The following is an 11,656-nucleotide window of genomic DNA, read 5'->3' on the forward strand; positions in this document are numbered from 1 at the left end:
AATTAAAATTTGGCTCATACTTGAGAGCCCGTAGGTGCCAGTAATGGCTGTTGGGACTCGTCACACCGCGGGCAGCTTCTCGCCATCGACTGTTCCGCTGCAACGTAGAACGTAGCTGGTGTTTGTCGTGGGAAGGTCTCGCAGCAGTAGCAGAAGGCACATTTGCAATGATAATGGACTGCCCATCTGCATCTTCAGAAGCTATGGAAGCAGTCATAGCCACAGCGTTCCTAGGAAGGCGAGTCGTCCGATAGATAGATAGATAGATAGATAGATAGATAGATAGATAGATAGATAGATAAATAGATAGATAGATAGATACACTAGCAAATTTACCCATCTACGATGGAGGCATAAGATGAAGGAAGGAAGTCATAACAGCAATATGTATTGAGAAACGTATAAATGGACTTGATAGGTTACTGAGTGATGTCTTAGAGAAATCACATTATTGTTGGCGATACAGCATTCTATTGCAGCTATATGACATGTGTTTGCGACTAGTGACGTGTGATGACAATTCACTTCCGAACTGAAATAGGCTCGCTGCCTCTGTATCATGAATGGTTATGTAGACCACTCCCTACGAATGTCAGATCTTCTTTCGACCACTACATAAAGAGTATTAAGAAAAAAATGTTATTTCGGTATACTTTTATTTTAGTTGTTTACACTATTTTACGCTTGTTTATACTCTTATACATTCCAAGTTCACAAATTTCCTTATTTAAATTATGAATCATATTCCTTTCGATTATATCAATATGCTTACACAACTTCTTTGTAACGATATTTTCTGTTTGGCCGACACTAATTTTCAAATTACTGGAGTCCGTTTCTCTACCCATAGCGACGTATAACTGGCCATGTGTAAATATGAAGTGGGTAAAAATACACCTACACGACCTAAAATTTGGCCCTGTGCTTCGTTTGCTGTGAATACGCAAGTTGAATCTTTAGGGTTGCAAAATATCAAACAAAAACTTACCTCTTACTGTTCTAGGTTTTGAATTACATACGATTGACTAAACAAAACACTTCCTGGATTCATCATTCCAAGCCAACATACTTCATATTGTATAAACTTAGCCATTAACTGCAAAAACTTCTAGGGGTGCCATCAGCTCAACAAAGTGACCTAAGCTAACTACCAACTCTTACTCTCTCTCTCTCTCTCTCTCTCTCTCTCTCTCTCTCTCTCTCCCTCTCTCTCTCTCTCTCTCTCTCTTTCTCCCCCTATCTTTCTCTCTCCTTCTCTCTTCTCGCTTTTCCTCATTGTTCATACTTTGTCTAACCTCATTTCAAATACTTGGACCACACCTTTGTTCCCAAAACTCCCAGCACTCTGGATCCTCTCAAATATCGATGAGAAGTGGAATTTGAAGTTGAGAGTACAAACCTCCTCGACAGTTTGGGACAGTCCACACACAATAACAGCACCAAACCTTTCACGATATTCTATCGACGTGGTTCAAATGTGAATCTCTCTATGTTTTTCCTGAATATAAACAAGGAATGGTGCTCCGCCAGCTTCGACGATAAGTATTCCATCAATTGAAAAAAAAATGCTCATTGAATTAGCATATAATTAGCTGAGTATTCCACAGATGCATGTACCATTAAAGTAATTCACACGTCGACCTTTAACTTACAAGTAAATTCCATCCCATGGGCTTCCACACAGTTTCCACCCACCCACTTTCATTCAAAAGTCTTGGGTTGAACCGAGTGCACCTGTCACGCAGCGGTGTCGTCTCCTGGAGTTTGACGAAATGAGATCTTTAATTATGTTGCCATGTTGATTCCACAGTGATTTTAAGGTTCTGTTTTTCCCTTCATCTCTCTCTCTCTCCTTTTTTTTCTCTGTCTTTGTCTGTCCGTCTGCCTATCTGTCTGTCTCTCTCTCCCTCTCATACACACGCGCGGCGCGCGGCTGAAATGGTGTCTTTCTCTGCTCACGATTACAAAGACATCTAAAACTTTTAGCAAATGCATTGTGCATGCGACCAAGTCACGCAAATGATGCTTGTAATAATGTGTGCGTGTATGTGTATGTGTGTGAGTGAATGAAAGAAAGTAAGAGAGAGCGCGCGAAAGAGAGGTTAGATATATATATATATATATATATATATATATATATATATATATGGAGAAGCACATACGTACAAAAACAATGTGAGAAAAATTGTACTCGAATATCAAAGGTAGAATTTAATATTGCGTTTTATTAAAGCTGAAAAACTTCTCAGATTGTTACTCCAAGTTTCACATAATCAATCTTCAGATGGAAGTGAACTTTTGAAACAACAGCAAGGATTTTATTTCCGTATTACTTAAAATTGATTAAAGCGAAGCGTTGTATCTTGGTGAAGTCAGTCGTTATAAACCTGTCTTCTATAAGAAAAATTGACAAAAACCATTACGTGAAGGCGATCTCGTAGAAGTAGAACAAAGAAAACTTTGTGGTTTAAGCCGACAATCATTATGATTGTAAAGACTAATATAGCTACGGAATTCATAAAGATATCGAGACATTTTCCCCTGGGAGCACAGATAGTATGGACTATTCTACAAAAATACATTAAAGGTTAACAACTCTTGCTGCAAAAATTTCACCTCGTCGATCAGCCAACAGAATGCAAAAAGCCTCTTCGAAAAGAGACATTTTGCATTCTGTTGGTTGAAAACAAAAATGAGCAAACTGCTAAGAGCAACAGCATCATCTTAGTAACTGCATACCTAATGGCAATGACTTCACCAAAAAGATAGGGTAAAGGCTAAAGTTCATTTGACAACATCCCTGGATATAAAAAACATTAAGAAAAACATATAAAAAAAAAACAGAGTATTAACAGACAATAATTTCAAGACGAGATTTTATGTGCAACGCAGCAATAGTGAGTTATCGAGATATGGTATATATTGCTTGTTAAGTGAACAAATGCCTCGTAACACATCGCCCCTATTGCCTAGTAAGTGCTGTGAACACAGTTTTAGTCGCGAAGATGTGATGAACCTCAATTTTAACAACGGAACGCATTATTTATCCATATTCAGACATAATATTACTGAAGGCAGATTAGAAAATATAATGTCGGTCAGAGTAAAAGAAAGAGTGAGAAAAATGTCAAACAATAAGACAATTAGATATACAGCTGTGTTCTAAGGCCAACAACAACTGAAAATGAAAAGTAAATAACTGCCATTGACTGATAAGTGAGAAGAAATACAAAGGTTTAAGCTGTTGCAAATATTAGATAATACACTTGTGAAGCTATTGACTTGTCACCACTTCCGTAAGTATTAAGTAATGTAATGAACTAATCTAAATTTTCAGCTTTGCAAATTCTCACCTAATTCTTGTCACTATCTTCATTGTCCTATTAACCGATATTATTCAAAAGTATGTAAAGTTAATACAGTTATTGTAAACGGAAACGTTCAACTGGGGTAGATAACGTCACTTCCATTTTTAATGACTATCATGAAAAATATATTTTAAAATTTATTTTCCAAACTATCTTCGATTCACATATATTATATTATTGATGTTACTGTAAATTTGAAAATCGCTTCTCAGCTAGCCGCTTAGGCTTCCAATTATTATATTGTTGTAGCTGGATGTTGAAGTCAAGTCTGACCGTGCGATAATGCCTGAATGTAATGCAGCTATGACTATCACGTCTATCTCTGAAATATGGATCAAGAACTACATTACATAATATAACCTGCTATTTTTAAGACGGTAAGGTGAGACTGGAAAAATATATAACTTCAATTTTTAGCAATTCGAGCGACCGAATAGGGGTATCAGTATTCATTCTCCGAGGGTATGATTTTGCTTCCTTTATCACACTTTGGAGAGATACGAACATTACAACTTCCCTTTCGTTTTCTGCTTAAACCTTGCAGCTGCTGTATCAACCAGTTTGGTTAAAAAAACAAAAAGGAATTGGTTTAGACAGGATTGAAATTTACGAAGCTGATTTGTTCGTGAAACATTCTCTGAGAATGTAGCCTCTTTGGGTCAGACCCGGTATTAGGAAGGGTGGGAACCAACTAGACAATAGTTAGTGGGGGGTCCTCTACTCTAAAAAAGCTAAAGATTGATGTTTTATGCTTCGTGTAGCACGCTAGTCCCAGCCAAAAAGTATTGACGGCTTGAAGTTTTAATGTTTTATTATTAGTCAAGAGAACTACCGACATACTGTTTGTGAATAGACATTCTAAAAACAGAATTTCCAGGCCTTTTTTCTGAGAAGTCTTTCAAAATCATTTCAAAGTCAATAGTTTTTGTAATGTCATTTCCTATAGATAGCATCGCCAAATTATTTAGTCTCTTGGGAAATTGTTGAGCATAGATATGTTATAATTAGTTTTAGTCTATGAAAAACTTCTTTCACCTGATGCGACTGTTACGAGCATTGTTAGGTAAATGTTTAATTCACCATAGCGTCCTCCGCTCGAGCGTGTGCACGGGGCTCACTTTGAGCAAATCTGTCTCATTGGCTTAAAGCCAGCCCTGCTTGTCGTATATCCCTGGTACATATTGGACATACAGAATGAAAGATGAAACGATCGATACCCAATCTGTCACTGGGTTTTGTTTCCCAATTGAAACTGTTTTGCGACCTGTTCGTCTCCACTAATATATATATATATATATATATATATATATATATATATATATACATACATACATATATATGTTTATATATATATTAATGATAAAAGGGGAAAATTAATTAATTAATTAATCAATTAATTAATAATTGATAATTTTACCAAGTAGATCGGTACGTTAAAATAACCTTTTTAGGTAAAATTATACTAATATTCTATAATTATAAACATAATTATAATTATACACTTAGTAGCAGAAAAGGAATTTTAAATTACTATTTCTAAATTCGGTGCACGCTGAAGCAATTAGCAGACCCCTAATTATAATTTTTTTATATTTTACCCTTTTATTATTAATATTGAAATTATAATTACTCCCTGATCGAAAGCTGCAATTTCTGTGGGGTTGCTCGTAACATGCCCGTGGGTATTGAGGATGAATATGTGTTCACATTCGGCTGTATATTTTTGGAAGTGTTGGTTGGATATCAGTTATGCGATGACGCTCGATCGTGTACACATTTAATCCTAGCACTCTCAAATTTATATTTGAAATGCTGCACTGCAGAAGTGAAATAAGTAAGTAAATATAACTTTATTTTAATCCCGAAACGCGTATGTAACTAATCTGTGTCGTGCGGATTCGTTATTTTTTCTTTTTGCTTACGTAAAAAAAGTGGGAAATCTTTACGGTAGCAGAAAATGAATTTTAACTCATAATAATTTCTTTTATTGGCTACAAAGACCGAACACAAAACAAATAGGGACGATACAATAAAGGGGACAAGCGGGGTGTTGAACAATGCCGTGTATACAATAAGTAACAAAAACAATTAAAAAAACAATTAAACAATGAAAATTCCCCGAAAAGGGGAGCTCCTCGGAGGGACAACCGAAAAACCCTAAACATTCTGGTTATCCCGACCGACTGCCAAGTGCACTTCAGTAAGCACCTCTCTCCTTCTCAAGCCCCTCCGGTTTCAAACGAAAGTTCACAGTAGGCCCATTCACACGGGTCATCCTCGCCAGATTCAGCCACCAGTCAACAAATTTACTGGGGTGGGTGGGGGGAGAACTTCCCTCTCTACTCTCACTTTCCTTTTCAGGTGGCACTTGGAAAAGTCGATGAGGGCTTGGCCGAAGAGGAAAGCATCTGTCTTCAGTCCTTTCAGCCTCGTCCACCACACTACCTCCTTCGTCATAGCCACCAGATAGAGGAAAACTGCTTTTCCTTCCCGGCCAAAGGAAGGCAGCAGGACGATCTTTACGATGGACTTGGTTGATAACAGGATCCATCCTACGCGCGGCAACAGCTGTTTGACAAAGCTCTGCAAGTCAGTAATACACGGACACTGGACGAGTACGTGAAGGACGGTTTCGTCGCCCTGTACACACCTCCGTGACTGTAAAACCAAGACACAGTCACCGTCGATAGATTTATAGTGAAACCTCTCTCTCGGGCAGTTTATCATAAATGATAACGAAGCTGTTAACATCTAGCCTTCGGTTGCCTTGGATTTTTCTGTCCATCATCCTGATTGGTTCTTATTTGCATGGCAATTGTCCCCATGTTCTGCTTGCTAAGGGGGCATTACGTCCAATCGTGGCCTAAAGATAAAGTCACGTGAGAAGAAGTTTTACTGGGTTTCCGGTGAGCCCTTTTTCGCCTATAAATAAGCCCGATCCAACGACGGCAATCGTCTTCGATTCCAGATCTCTCACAGGTCTGGTCGTTGACCACACACATACAGAACACAGCTACAGCCAGTTCCAGCACCGACGTCTTCACCACCAATGTATTGTCTACCATTATCGTCGCCAGCAACACCAACATCAACAAGCGCGGTTTTATCTTCACTGTATGAGTGGAGTTTCCACTCACGAGCAACAGTCAGAACTAACCAGCGAGAATATTCCGTATCAGGTAACACAGGTCACAGCATTCGACGCTCAACACACATAGTGTGATACTACAACTCTGCTCCTTGACCACAACTTCCTGCGTATGAACATTCTATCTCCTTGTGTAACTTTAATACGAACTGGTTTTTCTCTATCTCAGTGTTTGAGACCTTTTACAGTCTATGTTACAGACACTCTTTCTATGTTCTGTGTTGCCTCTCATTCACACGCACACTTGTACTCTCACATATTGTACACACACTATTGTTTATACGACTGTCCGTCACTTCACATTGTTGTATACATTCTCTTTTACACAAAGGCCTGATTTAATACTGTGTTAATTTTATATGTCGCATGCACGCACACACAGACAAACAGTTTCACTTTGTTAATAAATTTATTCTCATTATATATCTAACGGTTGAGTTTGTCCTAAGTTCTTTTACTGGCTCTATGGCTCGTATCTCTTACGACGAGCCTATTATCTTATATATATATCTTTATTTTGTTTTCGACCGTGCGACATGGTAAAAAGGAGCCTTTACCGTCTACGTCGCCATCTCCTTTGGTTCGCACGATCGAAGTATTACAAACTTTACAGATTAAAACTGGCCCATCTCGATATTGACAACCTCGTTCAAGTAGCCCAGCCACCGAACAGGGGCCGCCCGAGGCAAATCACACCAACCCTTGACAAGGAACAGTCACCGAAGAATCGAGTAACCACGCGCATGGACAGGACAATTAAAACGCCTTCCCGTTTCCAGTGACAGTCAACAGTTCTGGGGTGGCGGGGAGCTATGTAGGGCAGGATTCATGACAGATGAACTGTAGACAGGAACTTCGCTGCGGGCTAGCTAGGAAGTTGGTCAGCAGTGAAAGGGACTTCCGGTGGGAGAAGAAGAACAAAAAGAATGTCAGCAGTGAATGCTAAACGAATCCGAATGAACTAAACAGAAATAACTGGCGACTTGAGCCCTGATGTACATAAAGTAATAAACCTTTGATAAATGTATTCTCGTCTCCACTAGTTTGTTAGCGTATTGCTTAACAAAGCTATACTATGTCAATATATAAATTTTAGAATCAGTTAGGTGTAATTAAGCCTCAGTGTTGTTTGTTGCTTGCCATGTTTGTTTTGATAGCGAGAGCTGTTGTTCTATCGTCGGGATCACTCGTTATAGCTTTGTTAAGCTATATGCAAACAAACTAGTGGAGACGAGACTACATTTATCAAAGATTTATTACTTTACGTACATCAGAGCTCAAGTCGCCAGTTATTTCTGTTTAGTTCATTCGGATTCGTTTAACATTCACTGCTGACATTCTTTTTGTTCTTCTTCTCCCACCGGAAGTCCCTTTCACTGCTGACCAACTTCCTAGCTAGTCAACAGTTCGTCTGTCATGAATCCTGCCCTACAATAGGATTGGGGATAGGAATGGGAGCGGAACTAAAATGGGACTGAACAGGGAACGATATAGGATATGAAACAGTGTAATGGGAATGGGAACTGGAAATAACCCCCACTTTTTCGGGTATTACAGGGTAATTCAGCTAGTATATATATATATATATATATATATATATATATATATATATATATCATATGTAGAAATAAATAAATCCGGAGGAGAAGCACACTCTGAGATGTAGAGCAGTTAATATTGTAGTGGGGTAGGCCGGTTTATGAAGTTACCCTGGCTTCTCGCTCATAAGGGGTTTGGCCGTACGGCATATCTTCAGACTCCAAACAGTGCTGGCTTGAGGTCTGAGAACTCAAAAGGTCCCTGAATAAGGGCTGTTTAAGGATGTTTCGTTCAACTTTACCTTCTGAGTTCAAATTCCGCCGAGGTCGACTTTGCCTTTCCTCCTGGATAGATTGAGGAAATGAGTATCAGATGAGCAATGGGGTTAACCCCGTCCCTGAAAATTTCATGCCTTCTACCAATTGTAAAAATTATAATTATTATTAATGTTGCTACGACTATTTTAGTAGTAGTAGTAGTAGTAGTAGTAGTAGTAGTAGTAGTAGTAGTAGTAGTAGTGGTGGTGGTGGTGGTGGTGGTGGTGGATTGGTGGTTTTTATTTTATATTGTCAATTGTTTTTCTTTGCCCTTAACCTTTGACATTCAATGGTACATCACTTACAACTTGTGACTCTGGCTACATGCTAAAACTGAGAACAAACTACAACCGAAGCAGCACCAAGGTACTGCTGCCGCTGACACCGCAGATTATGATGATGACGACAATGAAAACGACGATGATGACGACGACGAAAACGACGATGATGTCTATACCGTCATCAACAAAAACAAAAATTAAAAATAGTAACATCAACCACAAAACAACAACAAAATCAGGATCATTAAGACAATAATAATTCAGCGGATAATTGAGAGTTTATTCGTTTTATAAGCTGAAGCTTGTACAATTTAGCAGAGGTCGGTAGAGATGAATCATATCTCTACCAACCTTTACCAACCAGAATTGGAACTTGAATTGTAAAGGGGGCTAACTAACCAGCACAAGTATTTTACTCTACATTTAGGACATTGTCGGAAAATCTTTCTGAGGTATTTCATAGATTTATTTCATCAGTAAAATCATTTGATGGGACTTTTGCAATAACAAAGAATTTATAAAAATGGGGAGATTCGTGAATGTAAAGTTTACTTTGTAAACTGTATTGCTAGTGCTACTTTAGAGTGACACTTTAGCATGCAGTCTAATCCTAACCTAACCATAACCCTAATCTTAATCCTAACCCAAAACTCTAGTCCTAATCCGAACACGGATCAGTCATTTCATAGCGTAGACTCCTGATGAGGAGGGTTAAGCCGATTACATCGACCCCAGTGCTCAACAGGTACTTATTTTATCGAAGGGATGAAAGGCAAAGTCAACCTCGACGGAATTTGAGCGCAGAACATAAAGCAGACTAAATGTGGCTAATTTTGGCTGGCGTGCTAATGATTCTACCAACTTACTACCTTAGTAATATTAGATATTAAAAGCATTTATATGTAGCTTCTGGATTTTGTGTATGAGTGTTAATACCATAATTTTTATCGGCAGGAATATATTTATACATGCATACGTACATACATAAAAAGTTTATTATGGAATAAATATAGTGAATTTCCCTGTTATTGAATACGTACACACACATCAACACAAGGAATATTGGTGGAACATTAACCATAAAAACATCTGTCAAGTGTAAACATAAACAGGCTGCATATTGTTTTGGGCCAGACTATGTACTGTCATAGAGGTAAGCTGTCCTGCTGATGTGAATATCTCATAAAAATCAATGAGAAAGAGGATAATTACAAACAACTTACTCTGAAATCTCCAGCTTCTATATCCAGGTTATAAATTCACATTTATACCAATAACTAATGGTGGGCTTGGTTTTGTGAGTAAAGTGACAATCTGGATAAGCCAGAGTTTCCAGAAAAAAGGAATCAACCAACTCGCACATTACAAATACAATGAAATTGGAACAATAAAAATATGCAAAACTTTTCTTAAGTTTAAAATGTGGATTTATTTTTGTTAACTCCAGTCTAACGATGGTGCTTTGTATCTTTGGTAGGAATCAACTCCTTCCTCAGAGAAAGGATTAAAATAATTAAAAACAGAAGAGAACATACATGCATATAGCCATAGAGATTAGCTTCCCTGCAGATGTGAACATGTCTTCCAAAATCCACAAGAAGGAGGATAATTTATGGACACTGCAACTCCTCTACCCTGACAACAAATTTTCATTTATACCAATAATCATGTTAGTAAATGTCTACGCTACAATCTAAAAAAGCTAGATTTTCAAACTTTAATGACATAATCTTGAAGTGGACCAGTAAAAATTTGCAAGACTTTCTGAAAGTTCGATGTATAACTATTATTGTTGTTGTTATCCCAACTCCAATGATGGGGTTTTCGTTTCATTGTCAGAAATCAACTCCCTCCTAGAAAGAATACTAACAAATAAAAAAGAAATGGCATACATACATACATAATACATACTTACGTAATAGATATGTAGTGGTTCATGCAGGCATGGCGTGGATTCAATCCTCGATAGCCAAATTTCACTTGACAGTTCAACAACACTTTTCTCACGGTAAAACAATAGCTTTTCTGTGAGTGACAGCAGTTACATTTGCAAGATGCCTTCGCTAAGAATAATGTCTTTGCCACTTGACCCTTCTAACTTCAACTAGGCCACCAAAAGCTAGAATAGAGATAACAGACCGCCAACGAAATCTATTATTCTCAGCAATATGTCTATCCGTCAGGCTGGTTTTTGATAGTTATAAAAACTCCGTAAGCCAAAGTCAGTTAGTGAGAATCGAGTCTGAAGGAAAAGGCACAAAGGGATAACTATGCTAGCTCACCAACGAAGCAGTTGTTTCGTCTCACTTCTCTCACTTTCACTAACTCACTTTCTTTTCTCTGTAACATTACCATATCACTCTATATATATACTACTATGAGATCGTGTACACACATACCGGCCGAAATTAATTCTTTTTACCTCGCATGCTTTCCATTTACTAGTTATACATAAAAACCCGTCGTGGTTTTGGATATATACAAAGTAACGGTAAATAAATATCTCTTTACAACTTCAATCACTGTTCTTCTTCCATCTTGCATACTGGCAACCAACACCTTAACAACAACCGCTACAATTGGTGACCCTCGACTGCAATGAAGAACTAACCGTTACAGATACATGATATATACGTAATACATATATATATATACATAGTGATTGCTCCACTTTCACAGACGATTGCTGTCTCCTTCTGCTCCCTCATTGTCAATGACATTCCTGACTTTCCGCCCACGACCTTTCCTAAGACTATTCAATCCGTTGCATGGTTTGAAGCTAAGGTGAGAGATAAAAGTTGTAACTTACTGTACGCTTTCAAGTGGTTAGTTCTACACACGTCACCGATCTCCCATTGCCCTAGGACCTACACTAGATGAAACGATAAATGAGGTCACCATAAAGAGAGATCTGTACGTCATTGGGTTATGTTTATCCTGAGTATGACTTTAAACTGCATCCGGTAGTGTGGCTTTGGTTCCGGAGTTCAATCGCTTTGAGGA

Source organism: Octopus bimaculoides, chromosome 4 (assembly GCF_046866305.1).
Source record: "Octopus bimaculoides isolate indiv1 chromosome 4, ASM4686630v1, whole genome shotgun sequence".
NCBI classification, from domain to species: Eukaryota; Metazoa; Mollusca; class Cephalopoda; order Octopoda; family Octopodidae; genus Octopus; species Octopus bimaculoides.